The following is a 21625-nucleotide window of genomic DNA, read 5'->3' as shown; positions in this document are numbered from 1 at the left end:
GGGCACAGATCGTGAAAGCCGACAGTGCGCTGAATTCAGCACACTGTCAGCTTTCCAGCAGTATATAGAACCGCCTGTGCCCAATCTGATGAAAGGTCCTCTTTAACCTCTCACATATCATGATCAATAGATCACAGAATCTGGGTAGTCGGAGTGCACAATTGCTCCTCCTTTCGAGCCTTGGATACCCTGATGAAAATGCATGGTCAAGGGAGGCTGTTGCTCAACCTCCTGGCTCCCTATCACTATTGTGCATAGGAAGCCTATGTCCAGTATACTGTAATGCGATGTACATTGCACAGAAGCTTAGCAGATTCCAGATTTAAGTCCCCTTGTGGGACAGGAAAAAAAGCATAAAAAATAAGTTTAAAAAGAAAGTAATAATAAAAAAAAACTGGTAAGGGTCAGTTCACACGTGAACTGCCCGCGCGGGTTTTGACACCGAGAGAGCCGCGGCGAGCCGTGTCTCTCTCTTTTCAAAACCCGCCTTCCGCGACCATCGCGGTCGCAGCTTTCCCCTCCGCTGTCGGCTCAAATGAATGAGCCGACATAGTAGAGAGCTACCGGCCGCATGGCTTCTGCCTGAAGATAGGGCAGGTCGCTTCTTTTCTCCGCTAGCGGCAGCCCGCCGCTAGCGGGAAAAAAAAGCCCGGCGGTCTACATAGACTACCATTGTAAAGGGGCGGATTTTGAAGCGAAATCCGCTGTCAAAATCCGCCCCTTTGCCCACGTGTGAACTAGCCCTAATACAAATTATTTTTTAAAAAAACTTTTACTTTCCAAAACACGTAAAGTAAACAAACATGTTAACTATCTCATGTACGTGTAAGGGTGCCTTCACACGGAGTTACGCTCCGTGCATTTTGTCCATTTTACACGTGTAAAAATACATGTGTAAAATGTAGTTAGCCATTGAGTTCAATGGCTTTTTTTTAACGCGCGCAAAAATACGCACAAAATGCACAGAGTGTAACTCCGTGTGAAGGCACCCTGAGTCTGCACTATCCAACAATAGCGTCACTTAATCCTGTATGGTGAAAGCTGTAAAAAAAATATACTGCAATGTGCAAATTATATTGACCACCTCAAAAATGGCAATAAAAAGTCATCAAAAAGTCACACCAGAAGTTAGTACTAATAAAAACTACAACTTGCCCCACAAATCAAGAGCCCTCGTATAGCTCTGCCAATTAAACAGCAACAAAGTTATGGGCGTCATTTTCGAAAAATTATATTTTACTGGTAAATGTGGTAAAACATAATAAAAACATTATTAAAATAGTATCTTCATAATCATAATGACTCGCCAGACAAAGTTGCCATGTCATTTCTAAAGCAGAGTGAAAGCTGAACAAAATGCAAAAAGTAATGCTAGAATTTGTGTGTGTGGGGGGGTTTACATGGATCCCCCAAAAAGGTTAATATATCATCTGTACCCCTAAATGGTGCCAAATGAAAGTACCACTCATCACACAGAGAATAAGCCCTCACATAGCTACGTCAACAGAAAGATAAAAAAGTTGTAAATGTTGCTGTGGAGGAAGGAAAATATGAAAAAAAGTCGCTTCATGTGCAGGCTACCCTGCGTCTTTAAAGCATTAAACACTAGATTTTGATGGTCTATTCTTAGGATAAGTAAATCCATTTCAGATAGTAGCCATCAAAAGAGTCAGAAGCAGGCAGCTCTGTACACTGTATAGCGGCCATGCTATGGTACTGCTGCTCAGTTTCTGATTTGCACTAATGCTGCACAACCCCTACTAAATGTACAGAGATGTGATGTCTACTTCCAACTCCACACTGTGCAGGTCCAGCTGCAGCTCCACCATCTGGTATTGATGACCGATCCTAAATACCCCACACAGATTATTATGATGCGTCTGAGTAATGCAGGTCATTGCCCAAAATGTCTTGTTGGCTCTGGGGATATGATTCATCTATTATGGAACTATTGAAGACATATTGGGCAGAAGTAATAGGGATAACCAATTTGTAGAGTCAAAAATTGATGGAGCTACCAAAATAATATTTTAAGAGCATTGTATATAGCAAGTGACGTGTTGTTAGCGTCTGTACCTAGTGCAATTAATGGAGAAAAGCGGTGGATTGATTGTCTTATATTAGTATGGGACGTAAAACAGCTGGGGAAGTTGGATTGAGCAAATGAGATATGTGGATACTGTAGGAGGAAAGGCTCAGTGATAGCAGCGGACCCAGAGAGTCAGATACAAACTCACAAATTCAGGTGCAAACAGGATTTACCCTGTATGTTTATTTTGCAAAAAAACAGCAAAACAAAATAAGCCTTAACTTCAGGCAAAACAATAACAGAAATCCTGCTCGTCTGAGCTACTAACTACACAGCAAATATTCTAACAGTATTTGTGGCTTGCTTCAGCCACATGGTCAACACACAGCAAAGTAAAGACAACAGTTCAAACTGGGCTCTCACCAGTTTGCAGTGTGTCCATTCACACAGAGGAAAATGGCGCTGAATTTGGTGCTGAATTTCAGCGCTGAAAGAAATCCCCCCATCCCAGGGTGCGATCAATAGTTACTGTGACGTCTCTGCCTGTTCGGGTCTCTGCGCCACCCTCTGTTCACACATTGAGGCGGAGGAGGCAAGTTCAGTTTGATTCCTTGCTTAGTGTTTTTCGTTGCACTGTGTGAACACTCCTCTATCTATCTCTGTAATTGAATTTCCACCACACTGATCTCATGCACCATGTTTCCTATGTCCATCAAATAATTAATTCTGGCCTTGCCTGTGTAATTGACAGCCTGTCTTCCAATCAAGCCTAGGGCGGGTCTTGGGCTTTCTATATACTGGAGATCGGCCCTCATAGGCTTGCTGGCTATTATGACTTTGTCCCTGCTAAGCTCCTCTTCTGCTACTATTGTATTTCTGACCTCTGGCTTACCCTTTGACTATTCTCTTGAATTCTGATTCTGTACTGCGTTTACTGCAGAGTGAAAACCGTAAAAAAAAAAGACTTAAGAAAAAGGCGGTACTGCGTACTGCTTCCCAGTACATTTTACAAAATAATAAATGGTACTATTTTGAGGTACAGCTTGTCATGCAAAAATCAAGTCATTATATGACTATTTAAATGGAAATAACTACTGGAGACTAAGGCCCCACATTGCGGAAACACAGCTTTTTTTGTTGCAGATTTTGTTGCGTTTTTTTGAGCCAAAGCCAGGAGTGGATTGAGCAAAAGGTAGAAGTACATAAGTACTTTATACATATCTCCCATTCATCTTGTAGCCTTTCTTGGCTTTGGCTCAAAAAACCACTACAAAATCTGCAGCAAAAAAAGCTGTGCTTCTGCAACGTGGTGCCTTAACTGAAAAGTGATTTTTTTTTTTTTTTATAAAGGGTCTTTAGTAGAAAGTGTTAGACTGCTAAGGCCAGGTTCACACAAGTGTATGAAAGAAAATCATCTGTGTTATATCTGCAACAAAAGGATGATTTTTCATATGTGTGTGCAGCGTGTATGTCCACGGAGGAGACAGACCAGAGTCGATGAGAGACAATTGACTCTCATGGTCTCCAAGTCCTTGCCATCAAGAATACAGACTAAAATAGTGCATGCTGTAATTTTTTTTTTACACAGACAATAGGTTTATGTGTTAAAAATGGCTTTGTGAATTGCAATATGTTGAGTTTATGTGCAGTCTATTGTGCACAGAAACAGCACAAGGACCAAAGTACAGGTGAATAGAAGCGCGACAACTAAAAGTAGCATACACTGTACATAAAGTTAAAGCTAGAATCTAAAGGTCATTACAACATTCACTTTTCAATAATACTGAAGGAGAAACCGTTATGTATTTGTTACATCAGTAATGTGAGAAATAATAATCCTCTTTTAAAAAAAAAAAAGAAAATTAAAAAATTCAAGGTCAGAACCTGGTTGTAAATATATTTTGCATTGTTCAGACTAGTAGGAGCCATCTATCTGGAAGGCCTTACAAAAACAAGCATATTGGTGCTGTTGAGAAAAACAACAAGATTCTTAATGTACAGTAGTTGGTGATAACACATCCCATTAAAACACAATCTTGCCTGAATTCAAGAGGTAGTCAACTTGTATTTTTAATGTACTTTTGGATTGATTAGAACAACTATACTGAATACAAATATTATTATTAATGACTTTCTGTAAACAGAAAAATATTCTTTGTTTTATTTCTGTATTACAGGAATTATTGGAATATCCATATGAAGATTGTGCTGCCATCTAGTGGCTCGAATCGGACTAATAGAGCATGTAACAAAACAAATACGGTAATGCTGTATGGCCTGTTCTAACTACTCCTGTTACTAGGCCATATTCAGAGTTACAGCAATCAACAATGTAGATTTAATCATATCTCATATCTGTATTTTAGTAAGAATTTTATATATTAATATTTATATACTTAAGATTCTTACGCCAGAGGTATTTGTTTCATTGGTTCTCATGTGTTCTGCAGGTTTATCTGGCATACTTACCTTGGTTTTTGTTAGCCATTGTTCATGGATTTTGGTCTTTTTACGGACCTTATATATATCTGTGATGTTTGTCTGCTGTTACCACAGAGACGCAGCGCGGCGTCTCATGTATTGGGGGAGGTAGCCACATATCGGCACTTCCCTATGACATCGCTATTCCTGTCAGCTGTGGGGGCGTGGCTTTTTTGAGGCACGTCCGTGGTGGAACGGCGGTGATTAGTCTGCGCTAGGACCTGTGGGCAGGAGCGATTTAATATGCACGCTCACAGGTAAGGCGGCTGTCACTGTGAAAGGGCAGGTCCTGGCGGGTCCCACCCTTAGTGTGGCTAAACATCACAGCCGACCAAGCGCTCAACACATATAGTACATCTTTTTTGTTTTCTGGTGTTAACCCATGAATTGGGTACGCTGGGGGGCCTTTAGTTAACCATCCAATGCCTCTGATGATATGGAATAGCCGGGGAAACGCATTAGGCGGAGTAGTTTAGGCCTATGTGTCAGTCTACTCTGTCTTGACTACAGCTGCATGTAGCACTGGGTCTGCTGTATTGGACTCAGTGCTAGTAGTTTGTGTGGTGTATTGGAGTTCTATGGGTGAAAGAGGAAAGGGGAAAGAGTTCTATGGGTGAAAGGGGGTCTCCTTCTAGGGAATCATGCTAACTAGTATCTAGGCAATGGATTCACCAAAGTGATAGGAGGTTACCTAGTACCTAAGATATTTCCTAAACCACTAGTTTAGTATAGCAGCCTGTTTGTCACACACACAGTTTAGCCCTTTTTCTACCATTTTTATCATATGGATAGCTAGCTTTTAATGACTATTAATAAAACTTAAATTTCAGTGCACTTTTTTTCTTTTTCTTTTTTTGTTTTCCCTTGCCAGCTCCTGCCTGACATTGCCTTCTTGACAGTACAGAGCCCAAATAGTATATCAGACACCAAAAATAACAGCATTGATTGCTCATGAATGGTGGGGGCGAGAAATAAAATTCCAACTGTGCCAGAATCAGATTCTGATTATTAAATTCTGAAATTACATTTTTTTGTGGAAAAAGGGGTTTTGTGTTACTAAAAGTAATAGTCTATTCTCAGACTTTTTTGCCATGCCAAAATAATTCCGAAATGTTAGCATTAATGTCTTTGTAATCTTCATTTATTCTTGACTCTCTATTACGCTATTAGTAAGTGTTTCACTTCGTCATTAAATCCGTTTTCATATATAATCCTTACTAATATGCCACAAGCACCTGTGCCAAAGAGCTAGATTTTGGTAGGTACAACTGGTTTCCTTATGTCTAGTTTTGGGGCTGGTTTTTTTTAATACTTACTCCTCAATCACACTGTTCCCCCCTCTCTCCAGCCTGTGGGCATTGCTGTCTAGGGATCGTGATAATTGCCCACTCGCCACTGAACATTGACAAGTTGTCCTGGTCTCTGGAGTGGGTGTTAACCCGTAATTGGTGCCCCCCTCTAGTTGACTGTAGAGTGAAGTCCCTGAGGACTGTATTTTTGTTACATTCATGTGACAGGTTGACATTAACCCTTTTAGAAATGACAAAAACTGCATCCCCCCCCCCCCTCCACCAAACATGAGCCCATCTTTAGGTTTCTTCTTTATGGTGTGGGTGTGATACACTCCTCTTTAAAGTCTGTTTCTGTAAGAGACGCAGGCTGTGGAATTTAGCAATCTTGTTTCAACAATATAGATGGAGCCTACGCAGGTCACCCTTCAACATTTTCAAGACTTACATTGCGGTTTTAATATTTGCAGTATGCTAGAAAATGGTTATGTGCATGGTATGTATGTATGCCTTACAACTTTTGGGTGGCACAGAAGGGAGCAGGTGTAAATGATATACAGCATGTTTTGATGTCTTTTCAGGGCACTTTACCAGCCTTTGCAAAAGGGCCAACCGTACATACAGTAACAACACCCAAACTATTATAGCAAGTGCCCCCAAAACAGTGATAGACGCTGCTCCCATTTTTAAAAGAGATTTTCCCCTTTAGTCATTTATCCCTAATGCATAGATGAGGGAATCAGTGTCTTACTGCTCTGGGTCCAAGCACTGGGATTTCCAGGGATCAAGGAAATGGGGGATGGCAAGTACCCCTGCGGGGTCTGCTTAAATGGAGCTGTGACGAGCAACTGAGCCATTCACTTCTATGGGGTTGTCAAAAATTGGAGATAGAATTGAAGTCAAGACATGCAACCTGGAACAGCATTTGAGAGAGGTGTATTTACTAACAGTTCTCTATACGCCGACGACCTCCTACTCCTGTCCCCCACCGAGAAAGACCTCCAAGAAAGCCTGTCAGTGCTGAAAAAATTCAGCAGCACATGGGCTCTACCCATCAACCACAAGAAGACCAAAGTCATGGTATTTCAGAGGAAGGGCCACAACAAAGCCCCCACCCCACAAATCACACTGAACGGCTCCACACTGGAGAAAACCAACAGCTACACCTACCTGGGGCTGGAGCTCAGCCAATCAGGAAGCTTCAAAGCAGCAATAGAAACCCTGAAAGCAAAAGCCTGCAGAACCTTCTACGCCATCAGAAGACAACTGTACCTCCTCAAACCATCGGTGAGGGTCTAGCTGAAGATATTCTACGCAGTCATCGCTCCGATCCTTCTCTATGGCAGTGAAGTTTGGGGCCCAGCCACCTACCCAGACCAGTCAAAGTGGTATTCCAGACCAACAGAGACCTTCCACCTGGAGTTCTGCAAGTACCTCCTCCATGTCCATTGCAGCACCTCCAACATGGAATGCCGGGCAGAGCTACACTGCACCAAATACTCAGCTGTGAGGGCCGTCTACTTCCAAAGACTCTCTGCCCATATCCCAGAATTCACATCTGCAGATGAGAAGAGGAAACTCTACATCCTACTGGAAGAAGAGGAGCCACTGTGGAGATTGCTGCCCAATACGTGTCCAGCTGTCACCAACTAAGAGGAAGATGAGACCCCACAGACTGTTATACACCAAATCACCCCACCACCACCACCATACAGCCATCACCAACTAAAAGGAAGATGAGACCCCACGGACTGTTATACACCAAATCACCCACCCCCATACAGCCGTCACCAACTAAGAGGAAGATGAGACCCCAAGGACTGTTATACCCCAAATCACCCCCCCATACCCAACACTCTCCCCCCAACCCCAACTCTCCCAACCCCCCCCCCCCCCCCCCCCCCCACACACACACACACACACACACTTTACTAGCTTTGGCAATGCCAATTATCTATTTGGATGTGCCAATAAAGCTTGTTTGATTCTTGTTCTCTGTAGTATGCCAATGGAACAGGCCTACATTCCACAATACTCTTATTGAGGGGTGCAGAAGGTTTTCCAGATATTATCTGCACAGTCAGATGGGACAAAAATGTGTAAATCAGTTGCAATTTGTGTAACAAATATGGGAGGAATAATAAATATTGCATTTGGGCTGATATTTTGGCCTGTTTTCCTGGGTACCATTACTGTGGCTGCATCTCCTTTAAGACAGAGGGATATAACATATGATCACAGTGTATACCAGTCTGTAATAATCTTGCCATATCTCAGATATATATCTCTTGCATTGGTTATGCGTTTTCATCTAATATGACCCATCATCATCACTTTGTATTATGCAGCCACATTACTATACAGATCTAGAGTAACCTGGGCTGCACCGTAAAAGTAACTCTTTTGTAATTGTACAGCTTCATTCACAACAGTCCATTCCTGTCTCATTTATACAGAAATCATCTATAAATTATAGAACATGGGTGGAGGAAACTAGATTGTCTCATGAGTCCATGAGCACAAAATCTTAATCTGGTTTTATAATAATAACTATAACTAATAACTGTTTGCATAAAAGCTCAGTACTCAGTTACATTTTTACAGACAAAAAAAAATGACCATAGCGTAGATGAGGTCAGTAACTGAAATGCAACGTTTCTGCTTCTAAAGACCTCATATGCAATATCTTCATATGTTAATTCTGCAATTCTTTTCCTTATCTTAGAATTCTTTGCAAACCATAAAACCTGCAGACGCAGTACAGAGGCAGATACGATGTGTGTAGAGGTGGGGTACAACTTACAGTACACATCCGTTCTAGCCAAACAACACCTAAGACCCCATGCAGCAGCCTGAAGCTGAGGTGTGTCTGCTTTGTGAATAACCTTCAGTTTTATTTCAGGGATTCCCCGAAATCAACAGGGTGTGAGCTGCCAAGCAAAACATCTGCAGACTTTCCAACCTTACATCCTTCCACCTATTTTGGTTTTTGGTGTTATATTTGTAATTTGCTTCCTGTCGATGCGATAAAACAAGTTGCAAATGTAATGTTAAATGTATAAGATAGTCTTACACAGGCAAGCTGGGTAGGAACAGTGTGTGGGTCTATGGCATTGCAGCAATGGATTAGTCAAGAACAAGATGATCTTCACAGAGCTCATCGCTCTCTAACAAATGCTTCAACAGGATGTTAATTTCTCTGCTAGATCACAAGAGAACGATGAATACAATCCCTTACATGCCGTCTAGTACAGGCAAGGAAGAACTGGAGTAATGGACAGCTGCCCTTGCTTATACATAAATGCATATTTATTGAATTATACAGATATTATTCCCTATATAATGCGTTTTTTGTCAGTTCTTTATGTAAACGCACCACTGTCAAGCTTGTACTTCGAAGTCTTCTGCCTTAAAGAGGAAATGCCACAAAAAGTATTTATCCTCTTTCCACAGTATAGAGGATAGATACCTGACCCACCGATCCCAAGAACAGAGGGTTCTTTCCAACCCCCCACCCCCAACCGCACATTTAGGCGTGATTGATGGTGGACGGCGCTCCCACCATTCATTTCAATGAGGGCACTGGAGACAGCCGAAGTAAAACCCTCAGCTATCTCTGGTTGTCCCATTCATTTCAATGGTCCACCACATGTAGTGACCACATTCAGCCTGTCTGCAGTCAGGCTCAATATTCATCAGGAGAAAGGATCTCCCATTCTTGCCTCATGGTATAACCCCTTTAGCTTTACACTAAGATTTTTGCAGGAGGATTTTGAGGCGGAATCTGCCTCAAAACCTAGCTCAAAAAACACCTTCCATTCATTTCAATAGGAGTCAGTAACAGATTTAGTAGCGACAAGACCTGTATTCAGGTGCATTCCAACTTGAAAAATCCAGTGAAATCAATGGAGGCGGAAAAAAAGGCAACTCATTTTATTTATATTTTATTCATTTATAGAAAAAACCACAACGAAAACCACTAGCATTTTTAAGTGTGGTTTCCAGGTCCCTACAGCGTGCTGGAGCAAAAAAAACAAAAAAACGCATCAAACAAATGCGGCAAAAAACGCATCATATAAAAAATGGGTCAAAAAAAGTTAAAAAGTTTCCTAGTCCTGAAGAAGATTTTTCCAGCCTGCAAAAAACTCAGTGTGAAGATACCCTAAGGGTACATTCACACGGAGGAAAATGGCGCTTTATTTGACGCTGAATTTTCAGCGCTGAAAAAAAAGCCTCCCATTGACTTCAATGGGTGCCGCTAGCTTTTTATTCCCACTAGCGGAATTTTCATGCCATCTGTCCTCACTGCTCTCACAGTACAATGCTATAGACGCTGCTGTGAGGAAGGGCGTTCATGACTGACTGTCAGAAATGCCCTTCGGACAGTGAAGAGCTACGGTACCAGCACTGATAGCTCTTCACCCGGGGCACAGAATGTGAAAGTAGATAGTGCACTGAATTCAGCGCAAGGTCCTCTTTAACAGTCAGATTACAGTGATAAAATACAAATTACAGTGATAAACAATATACTTCTCTTATGTATATCACATTTTCAGAAAAACAACTTTTCAGTCTTATGCAAATGAGGCAGTTGGTGCACTGGGGGCGGACCTTCAGCTCCTTGGAACACTGTTCTTACAACTCAGACCTCTAACATCTCCTGCCTGAGCCACTCTGTGCAGTGAGAGTTGATCCTCCCATTGTTATGACATCACCCATTCTCCTTGAAAGAGTTTTCCCATCTCAGTGTTTCAGCAGTTTGCCTGCTGTCTCTTCTTCTCACTTCCTCTATTTCTACCCCTCCTGCTGAACAGGACACTATGAAGTATCACAATACAGTCCTATGAAAAAGTTTGGGCACCCCTATTAATCTTAATCATTTTTAGTTCTAAATATTTTGGTGTTTGCAGCAGCCATTTCAGTTTGATATATCTAATAACTGATGGACACAGTAATATTTCAGGATTGAAATGAGGTTTATTGTACTAACAGAAAATGCGCAATATGCATTAAACCAAAATTTGACCGGTGCAAAAATATGGGCACCTCAACAGAAAAGTGACATTAATATTTAGTACATCCTCCTTTTGCAAAGATAACAGCCTCTAGTCGCTTCCTGTAGCTTTTAATCCTGGATGAAGGTATTTTGGACCATTTCTTTCTACAAAACAATTCAAGTTCAGTTAAGTTTGATGGTCGCCGAACATGGGCAGCCCGCTCTCAAATGATCTGAAAACAAAGATTGTTCAACATAGTTGTTCAGGGGAAGGATACAAAACGTTGTCTCAGAGATTTAACCTGTCAGTTTCCACTGTGAGGAACATAGTAAGGAAATGGAAGACCACAGGGACAGTTCTTGTTAAGCCTAGAAGTGGCAGGCCAAGAAAAATATCAGAAAGGCAGAGAAGAAGAATGGTGAGAACAGTCAAGGACAATCCACAGACCACCTCCAAAGAGCTGCAGCATCATCTTGCTGCAGATGGTGTCACTGTGCATCGGTAACAATACAGCGCACTTTGCACAAGGAGAAGCTGTATGGGAGAGTGATGAGAAAGAAGCCGTTTCTGCAAGCACGCCACAAATAGAGTTGCCTGAGGTATGCAAAAGCACATTTGGAGAAGCCAACTTCATTTTGGAAACAAAGATTGAGTTGTTTGGTCATACAAAAAGGCGTTATGCATGGCGTCCAAAAAGAAACAGCATTCCAAGAAAAACACTTGCTACCCACTGTAAAATTTGGTGGAGGTTCCATCATGCTTTGGGGCTGTGTAGCCAATGCCGGCATCGGGAATCTTGGTAAAGTTGAGGGTCGCATGGATTCCACTCAGTATCAGCAGATTCTTGAGAATAATGTTCAAGAATCAGTGACGAAGTTGAAGTTACGCCGGGGATGGATATTTCAGCAAGACAATGATCCAAAACACTGCTCCAAATCAACTCAGGCATTCATGCAGAGGAACAATGACAATGTTCTGGAATGGCCATCCCAGTCCCCAGACCTGAATATCATTGAACATCTGTGGGATGATTTGAAGCGGGCTGTCCATGCTCGGCGACCATCAAACTGAACTGAACGCGAATTGTTTGTCCAAAATACCTTTATCCAGGATCCAGGAACTGATTAAAAGCTACAGGAAGCGACTAGAGGCTGTTATCTTTGCAAAAGGAGGATCTACTAAATATTAATGTCACTTTTCTGTTGAGGTGCCCATACTTTTGCACCGGTCAAATTTTGGTTTAATGCATATTGCACATTTTCTGTTAGTACAATAAACCTCATTTCAATCCTGAAATATTACTGTGTCCATCAGTTATTAGATATATCAAACTGAAATGGCTGTAGCAAATACCAAAATATTTAGAACTAAAAATGATTAAGATTAATAGGGGTGCCCAAACTTTTTCATAGGACTGTACTTATGAAGATCAGATAATATGCAAATGCTTGTAGAGAAGGGACCCATTGTTAACTGTGTGTTTATATAGAGCGATAACAGACCAGGTTTTATGAGAAACTGCAATTAGCTGAATTGATTGTCCTGCCAGAGCAGAGCCGTGACATCACATGTCACACAAGTCTGTAGTTATGGTAACGATGTGTAAGCAATGGGAGGAATAAGTTCACTTAGCAGGCAAACAAAGCAACATTTCCAAAGCAATATATTTAGGAATAGTCTTCAATTTGCATAAGCTACCAGTTTAGATAAAATCCTTGAGATGTGAATACTCCTTTAAGCAGCAAGAGCAGTGCTTCCAGTGCTTACTCATTTACATGAAGCTCCAAAGCTGTCTTTCTCCAAACCTACAAAAGTGACAAAGGTATAGTAATGGTATGTTGTAGATTACTACTGTATAATATTCTCAGTAAATTGGTGGAAAATTGATATGCTTGGGGGAGGTGATAGACTTCCTTTTTGGGTAAGTTCTGCATTGAATTTAAATAGCATGAAAAATATTGTAAACCATAATGGTTTTTCCTGAACAAAGACATATTCTAGTGGGAGGAATTATTTAGATAATGTCTACAATGTAATATTTTTAAGTTTTTATTGCATTTTACAGAAATTTGTGAATGAGTCTGGAGCTTCAGTGGAATCTCTGACCCATCACATTTTTTGTGGCTCAGACGGGCATGTGAGGTCACATGACATGTTGAGCCTGTAACTGGCCGCAGACTGGATTATACCCGGCTATTTCTACCTTAGATATAAAAATGATACCACCCCATTAAAATATACTGTTTGTTGGAAAAAAATTCTAAATATTTTGCTTCCCCTATCTCTCGGTACTTTTGTACAGTGATCAGAATGGATTATCAGCTCTTCTGGCCAACAGGGGGCATATAGGCAGCCCTACAGCTGTCACTCTCTCTGCTGTATTTGTCCAGGGCTGAGCATCTCAGTGAACTAACATAAGCCCAGGACAGCGAGGTGACGTGTGTCAGTGTAACCTCACTGACAGCTGTCACTCTCTGCATCGCTTGTCCTCGCTTTACATGCCATCTGTCCTCAAGTCTCTAGAGCGGGAGGGGGGGAGTTAGGGCAGTTGTCAAGTTTTTTTTTTTTATTATATTCTTTGTGGGTGCGGGGTGTTATTATTCATTGACTGTGAAATGAGACAATACGATAGACTTGCTTTTAAGCAGCAAGTGTGATCTGGTGCACTGTTGTCTTGCCTCCTTGGGGGGGGACCGGATTACATTGACACAGGATCAGCTTTAATGATGTCTGTTCAGTCCTGAATTATAGTAATGTCTTTGGGTGGATTTACACACAGCGATTGCAGCCAGCTATCATCACCGTCATTACAGTATTACAACGTGGTATTGCAAGAGCAACATCAATATTCCATCCAAATGTAGATGATTCGTCTATGGAGGGTTTTTTTTTAGGAATAATTACTAATACCTGAGATTGCTCAAAATAATCACGTGAAGGAAAAAAATTCCAGGTATCTCAGAAAAATCTAGATTTTGGTTATGTATACTGGTATTGACTCTAGAAATACTGTTTTATAGTTAAAGAATTCTACACAAAATGTATCCGAAGTCCTGGGTTAATGTAGGATTTTTTTAACAGTTCAACTCGGCAGCTAAGCTTACTCTCCGAGCAGATGTCCGGCCTAAGTGTCCTCCAACCCTCCCCCCCCCCCCAGTCCGTGGCTTTATCCCTAGATGCACTTATAGGTCGTAGCCATCTGCAGTGTCTCCACAGTACCCCTCCCTCTTCAATTCATTCACTCTAAACCCTGCATCTGACAGAAGGGCCTCAGCCTCACTCATATAGACTATACACATTACTATTTATTATTATTGATTGCTATAGCTCCGTCGTCTCCTGTAGCGCTGTACTAAGTCAGAATTACTTACAGGGGAATTATAAGAATTACTCCATTATAATATATAGCAGTCGAAGACAAGCTGGGAAAGAGCTTATATGAGCTTACAATCAAAAGGCCCACTATAAGGTTTGCCGTGCTGTGCTGGAACTGGTATATGAGGTATACGGTATACGAGATGCATTATTCATTTTATACAGTTGGAAACCTTGAAATAGACCTTGAAAGAAATAAATATATATATATATATATATATATATATATATATATATAATACTATTTGCACTTGAGAAAGGTCCCAGTGTGGACCGATATGTGGTGTACTGCTTCATTTTCCATCTATACAAGGTGCTGACAGACCGGATTGTTTTTTGTTTATATATATATATATATATATATATATATATATATATATATATATATGGGCACAGTGTCATACAATCTTTGTCATACAAAATTTAGATAGCAGCAAATTGCTAAAATATTGCATGATTTTAGTAAGAAAATCTTTACCTATTCACTTCTGTGCTGTATTTGTTATACTTTGTAATAAAAAAGAAAAAGTTTAATCAAAATAATAATAGTAATAATTTGCACTAATATGTGGATAAATATCTCATTTGTTTATTATGAACAAATATTACTCAATACATTTAATGATGAAAAATATAATCTTATAAAATATCCTCCTTTATGTTAGATAATATTTAATAATTCTATCGATATTATTCTATTAATAATACTATACAAATAATAAAGTTATTTTAGTTATGTTATGCCACTGATATATTTTGCTAATTTTTATAGTCAAGAAAAGTGGTTATTAATAATAATAATAATAATAATAATAATAACAACTAATAACAAATAGCCATGACCTTGTAAAGCTTACAAACCATATTTTTGTTCAGCTATGGTTTTTGATCTGATTTTTGACAGGCTTTGGTTGGGAATGAGTTAACAAATTAACTCCACTGTGACTGGGCCCCTTCTGTTTTGGCCCAGTGCCATCTGGAGAACCCTCTGCCCCCCCACCCCCTTCCTTCTCACACCTAATCCCCAGCCTAAAAACTCGGTTGCACTTTTAATGATGATAATGAAGCGTCTGGGGTGTGAACACAGGGCTTCTCACAGGGGGGCATCTTAGCTTATCCAACCTTGGGCTTCCCCGAGCTTGCGGCCTTTTCATCTCCCTGCTCCCAGCACCCCAGCTGCATTGCTGTAGGTCAAACCTTGTTCTGCATTAGAGTGCACGTACCCTGAACAAATAGAGAACAGCATTTTCTGCCAACGTGGCAGTGGTATGTGGTAATGTGGTAGTTCTTGAAATTATTTGTTGTATTTCTATGGCAGAGTTTCTATCCACAAAGCTGTTGGCTTCTTCCTGCTTTCATGTGGCAGATACTTTGGTTTCATCCTATTTTATCCATTAGTCAGCGGTATAGATTTCATAGTGATATATTGTGATTGGTAGAATTATTGTCCAAGCAACCTCTAAAATTATCTGGACTTGATGTCTAACCTGGTTACAGACAGGTGGTTGGAGATGTGCAACATTAAACCAAAATGCATGGTAACTCGGCCAGCTCTCCTCTGAGAATGGTGGGTGTGATTGTTTACGGGTCTTCTTTTCACCATAATTCCTGATGCATTACCACATACAGAACTAGAGCTAATGGCTTCAGAGATTTGGAGGTTACATATGGGGTGTAAGAAAAAAAACCAAACTATAAAATAATTATTTGTTATATCATTATTACATGTTAGGTTCCCTTTGATTTCTGCCAAGCCTTTCTGTACTGATACACATTAGAGTAACAGTGGCATAGAAACAACTATCCAGTAAATAGGATTTATTCCCTACAGATAATGTTGGGGGAAGAAGCATTTGGCATGATCAGTTTTACATGCCTGATTCTTTTGCTTTCAGGGAAGGTAATCTAATGCCAATGGGTATAGTGACATTTTACTCCCATCCTTCATTCAGAACAAATGTATGCCTGGTCAGTCTTTGTATGCATGTGTATGGGGGATCAGGAGGAATAGCTGTCAGTTATTTAAGGTACTTGATCACATTATGTCTAGAGAAGAAGGAAGGCATAGATAATATAGAAGTGAGTAGTTCCATATAGTAATGGATTTAATTATATGTAATTAAATCTATAAAGCAATTGGTGATGCTTATTGGACCTCTAGTTGAAGCTTGCAAGATATCATTGCAGAGTTAGCTGGGAGTGAGATAGTCTCATTACTATTAAGAACATCTAGTTTGACTGTCTACTGAGAGGCCAAGATGGACGAGACTGATCTGTTGAGCTTTTTGGCTGGTTAGTTGCAACAATATACAGTGGATCAGTGGCGTAACTACGGGGGTAGTAGGAGTAGCAGCTGCCACAGGGCTCGGGACATTGGGGGCCCGGCGACATCCGCTACTGCTGCATTTTTGTTTTTTTAATAGGCCATTACCAGTTGGAGTTACTCCAGCCAGTAACGGACCCTACTTATTTACCGATCCTGGCAGGGGCCGGGATCGGTAAGTGACACTGCGGGACCCACAAGCACTATTATACTCAGGGGTCTATTCGGACCCCCAAGTATAATGATCGGAGGCCCAGAAGAGGTAACGGAACATAAAAAACAGTGTTACTTACCTCTCCACACTCTGGGCATGCTTTGGGCCTATTTGCGTGAAGTCACATGACTGGGAACTGTGTCCATATGTGTCCCGACGCAGGCCCCCCGGTCACATGGCATCTCAGAAGATGGCCGACAGCGGTGGAGAATGCGGCAGGGGCCGTGAGGTATTTAAGTAACAGTATTTTTTTATGTTTTTATCCCCCCTGGGTCTCCGATTATTATACTCTGGGGTCTGACAAGACCCCAGAGTGTAATAATTGTTCATGGGTGTCCACAATGGAGCATAATACTGTGTGTAAGGGTCACTATGGGGCATAATACTGTGTGCAGGGGCCACTATGGGGCATAATACTGTGTGCAGGGGCCACTATGGGGCATAATACTGTGTGCAGGGGCTACTATGGGGCATAATACTGTGAGTAAGGGTCACTATGGGGCATAATACTGTGTGCAGGGGGCACTATGGGGCATAATACTGTGTGCAGGGGCACTATGGGGCATAATACTGTGTGTAAGGGTCACTATGGGGCATAATACTGTGTGCAGGGGCCACTATGGGGCATAATACTGTGTGCAGGGGCCACTATGGGGCATAATACTGTGTGCAGGAGCCACTATGGGGCATAATACTGTGTGCAGGGGTCACTATGGGGCATTATTGTGTGCGCAGAAATGTGCGGGGGGGGGGGGGTAGGGGTCAGTTGGTCGAGGGCTTTGGCGTCAGTCGAGGGGGGGGCCATGTTAAAAGTTTGTCACGCGGCCCTGCCATTCCTAGATACGCCACTGCAGTGGACAGTATGGACAGGACAACAGATGCACAATAATAATCCCTTATATTTCTGTAATTGATCACGCCGGATCTCTTAATATTTCTGTTTTAGTACATACTTAATTGTTTTTTTTTTTAATTATTAAATATTTTCCATAACACATAACTACTAGAACATCTTTTCTTGTGTTTCTGTGACTGTTAGTGCTTATAGGGTAGGGTACCATGGCTGTTAGTGCTTATAGGGTAGGGCACCATGGCTGTTAGTGCTTATAGGGTAGGTAACCATAACTGTTATTGCTTATAGGGTAGGGCACCATGGCTGTTAGTGCTTATAGGATAGGGCACCATGACTGTTAGTGCTTATAGGGTAGGGCACCATGATTGTTAGTGCTTATAGGGTAAGGTACCATGGCTGTTAGTGCTTATAGGGTAGGGCACCATGACTGTTAGTGCTTATAGGGTAGGGCACCATGACTGGTAGTGCTTATAAAGTAGGGCACCATGACTGTTAGTGCTTATAGGGTAGGTAACCATGGCTGTTAGTGCTTATAGGGTAGGGCACCATGACTGTTAGTGCTTATAGGGTAGGGCACTATGACTGGTAGTGCTTATAGGGTAGGGCACGATGACTGGTAGTGCTTATAGGGTAGGGCACCATGACTGTTAGTGCTTATAAGATAGGGCACCATGACTGTTAGTGCTTATAGGATAGGGCACCATGACTGATAGTGCTTATAGGGTAGGTAACCATGGCTGTTAGTGCTTATAGGGTAGGTAACCATGGCTGTTAGTGCTTATAGGATAGGGCACCATGATTGTTAGTGCTTATAGGGTAGGGCACCATGACTGTTAGTGCTTATAGGGTAGGGCACCATGACTGTTAGTGCTTATAGGGTAGGGTATCATGGCTGTTAGTGCTTATAGGGTAGGGCACCATGACTGTTAGTGCTTATAGGGTAGGGCACCATGACTGTTAGTGCTTATAAGATAGGGCACCATGACTGTTAGTGCTTATAGGATAGGGCACCATGACTGATAGTGCTTATAGGGTAGGTAACCATGGCTGTTAGTGCATATAGGATAGGGCACCATGGCTGTTAGTGCTTATAGGGTAGGGCACCATGACTGTTAGTGCTTATAGGGTAGGGCACCATGACTGTTAGTGCTTATAGGGTAGGTAACCATGACTGTTAGTGCTTATAGGGGTACCATGACTGTTAGTGCTTATAGGGTAGGTAACCATGGCTGTTAGTGCTTATAGGGTAGGGCACCATGACTGTTAGTGCTTATAGGGTAGGGCACCATGACTGGTAGTGCTTATAGGGTAGGGCACCATGACTGTTAGTGCTTATAGGGTAGGGCACCATGACTGTTAGTGCTTATAGGGTAGGTAACCATGGCTGTTAGTGCTTATAGGGTAGGGCACTATGACTGTTAGTGCTTATAGGGTAGGGCACCATGACTGGTAGTGCTTATAGGGTAGGGCACCATGGCTGTTAGTGTTTATAGGGTAGGTAACCATGGCTGTTAGTGCTTATAGGATAGGGCACCATGACTGTTAGTGCTTATAGGGTAGGGTACCTTGGCTGTTAGTGCTTATAGGGTAGGTAACCATGGCTGTTAGTGCTTATAGGATAGGGCACCATGACTGTTAGTGCTTATAGGATAGGGCACCATGACTGTTAGTGCTTATAGGGTAGGGCAACCATGGCTGTTAGTGCTTATAGGGTAGGGCACCATGACTGTTAGTGCTTATAGGGTAGGGTATCATGGCTGTTAGTGCTTATAGGGTAGGGCACCATGACTGTTAGTGCTTATAGGGTAGGTAACCATAACTGTTATTGCTTATAGGATAGGGCACCATGACTGTTAGTGCTTATAAGATAGGGCACCATGACTGTTAGTGCTTATAGGATTGGGCACCATGACTGATAGTGCTTATAGGGTAGGGCACCATGACTGTTAGTGCTTATAGGGTAGGGCACCATGACTGTTAGTGCTTATAGGGTAGGGCACCATGACTGTTAGTGCTTATAGGGTAGGGCACCATGGCTGTTAGTGCTTATAGGGTAGGTAACCATGGCTGTTAGTGCTTATAGGATAGGGCACCATGGCTGTTAGTGCTTATAGGGTAGGGCACCATGACTGTTAGTGCTTATAGGGTAGGGCACCATGACTGTTAGTGCTTATAGGGTAGGTAACCATGACTGTTAGTGATTATAGGGGTACCATGACTGTTAGTGCTTATAGGGTAGGTAACCATGGCTGTTAGTGTTTATAGGATAGGGCACCATGACTGTTAGTGCTTATAGGGTAGGGCACCATGACTGTTAGTTCTTATAGGGTAGGTAACCATGGCTGTTAGTGCTTATAGGGTAGGGCACCATAACTGTTAGTGCTTATAGGGCAGGGCACCATGACTGTTAGTGTTTATAGGATAGGGCACCATGACTGTTCATGCTTATAGGGTAGGGCAACCATGGCTGTTAGTGCTTATAGGGTAGGGCACCATGACTGTTAGTGTTTATAGGATAGGGCACCATGACTGTTAGTGCTTATAGGGTAGGGCACCTTGACTGTTCGTGATTATAGGGTAGGGCAACCATGGCTGTTAGTGCTTATAGGGTAGGGCACCATGACTGTTAGTGTTTATAGGATAGGGCACCATGACTGTTAGTGCTTATAGGGTAGGGCACCATGACTGTTAGTGCTTATAGGGTAGGTAACCATGGCTGTTAGTGCTTATAGGATAGGGCACCATGACTTTTAGTGTTTATAGGGTAGGTAACCATGGCTGTTAGTGCTTATAGGGTAGGGCACCATGACTGTTAGTGCTTATAGGGTAGGTAACCATGGCTGTTAGTGCTTATAGGGTAGGCACCATGACTGTTAGTGTTTATAGGATAGGGCACCATGACTGTTAGTGCTTATAGGGTAGGGCACCTTGACTGTTAGTGCTTATAGGGTAGGGCAACCATGGCTGTTAGTGCTTATAGGGTAGGGCACCATGACTGTTAGTGCTTATAGGGTAGGTAGCCATAACTGTTAGTGCTTATAGGGTAGGTAACCATGGCTGTTAGTGCTTATAGGGTAGGGCACCATAACTGTTAGTGCTTATAGGGTAGGACTGTGTGACTGTTAGGGTATATTCATGACTGATGATGAAGATGATTTGAAGGCAAATTCTGCCTCAGAATCAGCTGCGAATTCCAGCCAGAATCTGCCTCCCATTTTTTCAAGCATCCTGAAAAAAGGGCCCCCGGAGCTGTTAGCTTGGGGTACACATGGTGTCATGGCCCTAGAGGACGGGGTAATTTTTAATTAATAATTTTGAGGTAATTTTGTTATTTCCTGGGATAGATTCTGCGCCTTTCTCCCCCCTTTTTTCTCCTCAGGTTTCAAGATGGTACTTACCAAGGGGCTACCCCTGTGGTCTGCGTGGCTAGTGGTCTCAACCTTCTGGAAGCTTCTATCTCCGGGCAGATGTGAAAAGAAGAATCAGCTGATTGGTCCGTTGGTCTGAAATGGCGGGAAATTCAAATATAAATAAGAGGGATTTCGCCGTGGTCCAGCAGTCAGCAAAAGAAGCTTTAAAACTTCTGAGCTCCCGCCCACCCAGCCCCCTTTTTTGTATAAACTTTATGAACTGTCGCGATGCTTTGTTAGAGGGAAATGGTCACCCAGCTAATGCTAGGTGGACTAGGTTAATTGGTGATTCTGGTATGATTGGTTATGGTTAACTTGGTTATATCTTATCTATTTGGTTATTCATTATTGATATTTGGTTATTATATTTATTGATTATTAATTTGATTGATTACCAAATTAATATTTGGAAATTTAACCCTTAATAAACATTGCGGCCTTATTTATCCAAAATTTGGGTTGTGTCATTCATTTATGATTATTTAGTTATTTATATGGTAGATATAGTTTTATTAGGCTTAGGTTAATGTAGGAATTGGGCCCATGACACCATGCTTGATCTTCCTGAATATTTCAGGGTTTATTCAGTCGCAAAAACTGCAGCATGAGGCTCAGTCTGAATAACTCTATTGTGTCTGGGGCTAATCAGCGAGT

The 21625-nt window shown here is 41.8% G+C and overlaps 1 protein-coding gene across 1 annotated transcript in view; it reads right to left on the bottom strand.

Annotated features, from left to right (window-relative positions):
- ACSF3 (acyl-CoA synthetase family member 3) overlaps positions 1-21022 on the bottom strand; it is a 69996-nt gene extending 48974 nt beyond the window's left edge. The window contains exon 1 of the mRNA XM_075281931.1: positions 20960-21022. The gene's annotated coding sequence lies outside the window, so the exon portion shown is untranslated. The remainder of the gene's footprint in view (positions 1-20959) is intronic.
- Between the last annotated feature and the right edge of the window lie 603 nt (positions 21023-21625).

The sequence above is a fragment of the Leptodactylus fuscus genome, chromosome 7, assembly GCF_031893055.1.
Source record: "Leptodactylus fuscus isolate aLepFus1 chromosome 7, aLepFus1.hap2, whole genome shotgun sequence".
In the NCBI taxonomy this organism is placed as follows: Eukaryota; Metazoa; Chordata; class Amphibia; order Anura; family Leptodactylidae; genus Leptodactylus; species Leptodactylus fuscus.
Note: the sequence above shows the minus strand (reverse complement) of the source record. Positions and strands in the feature narration are given on the sequence as shown.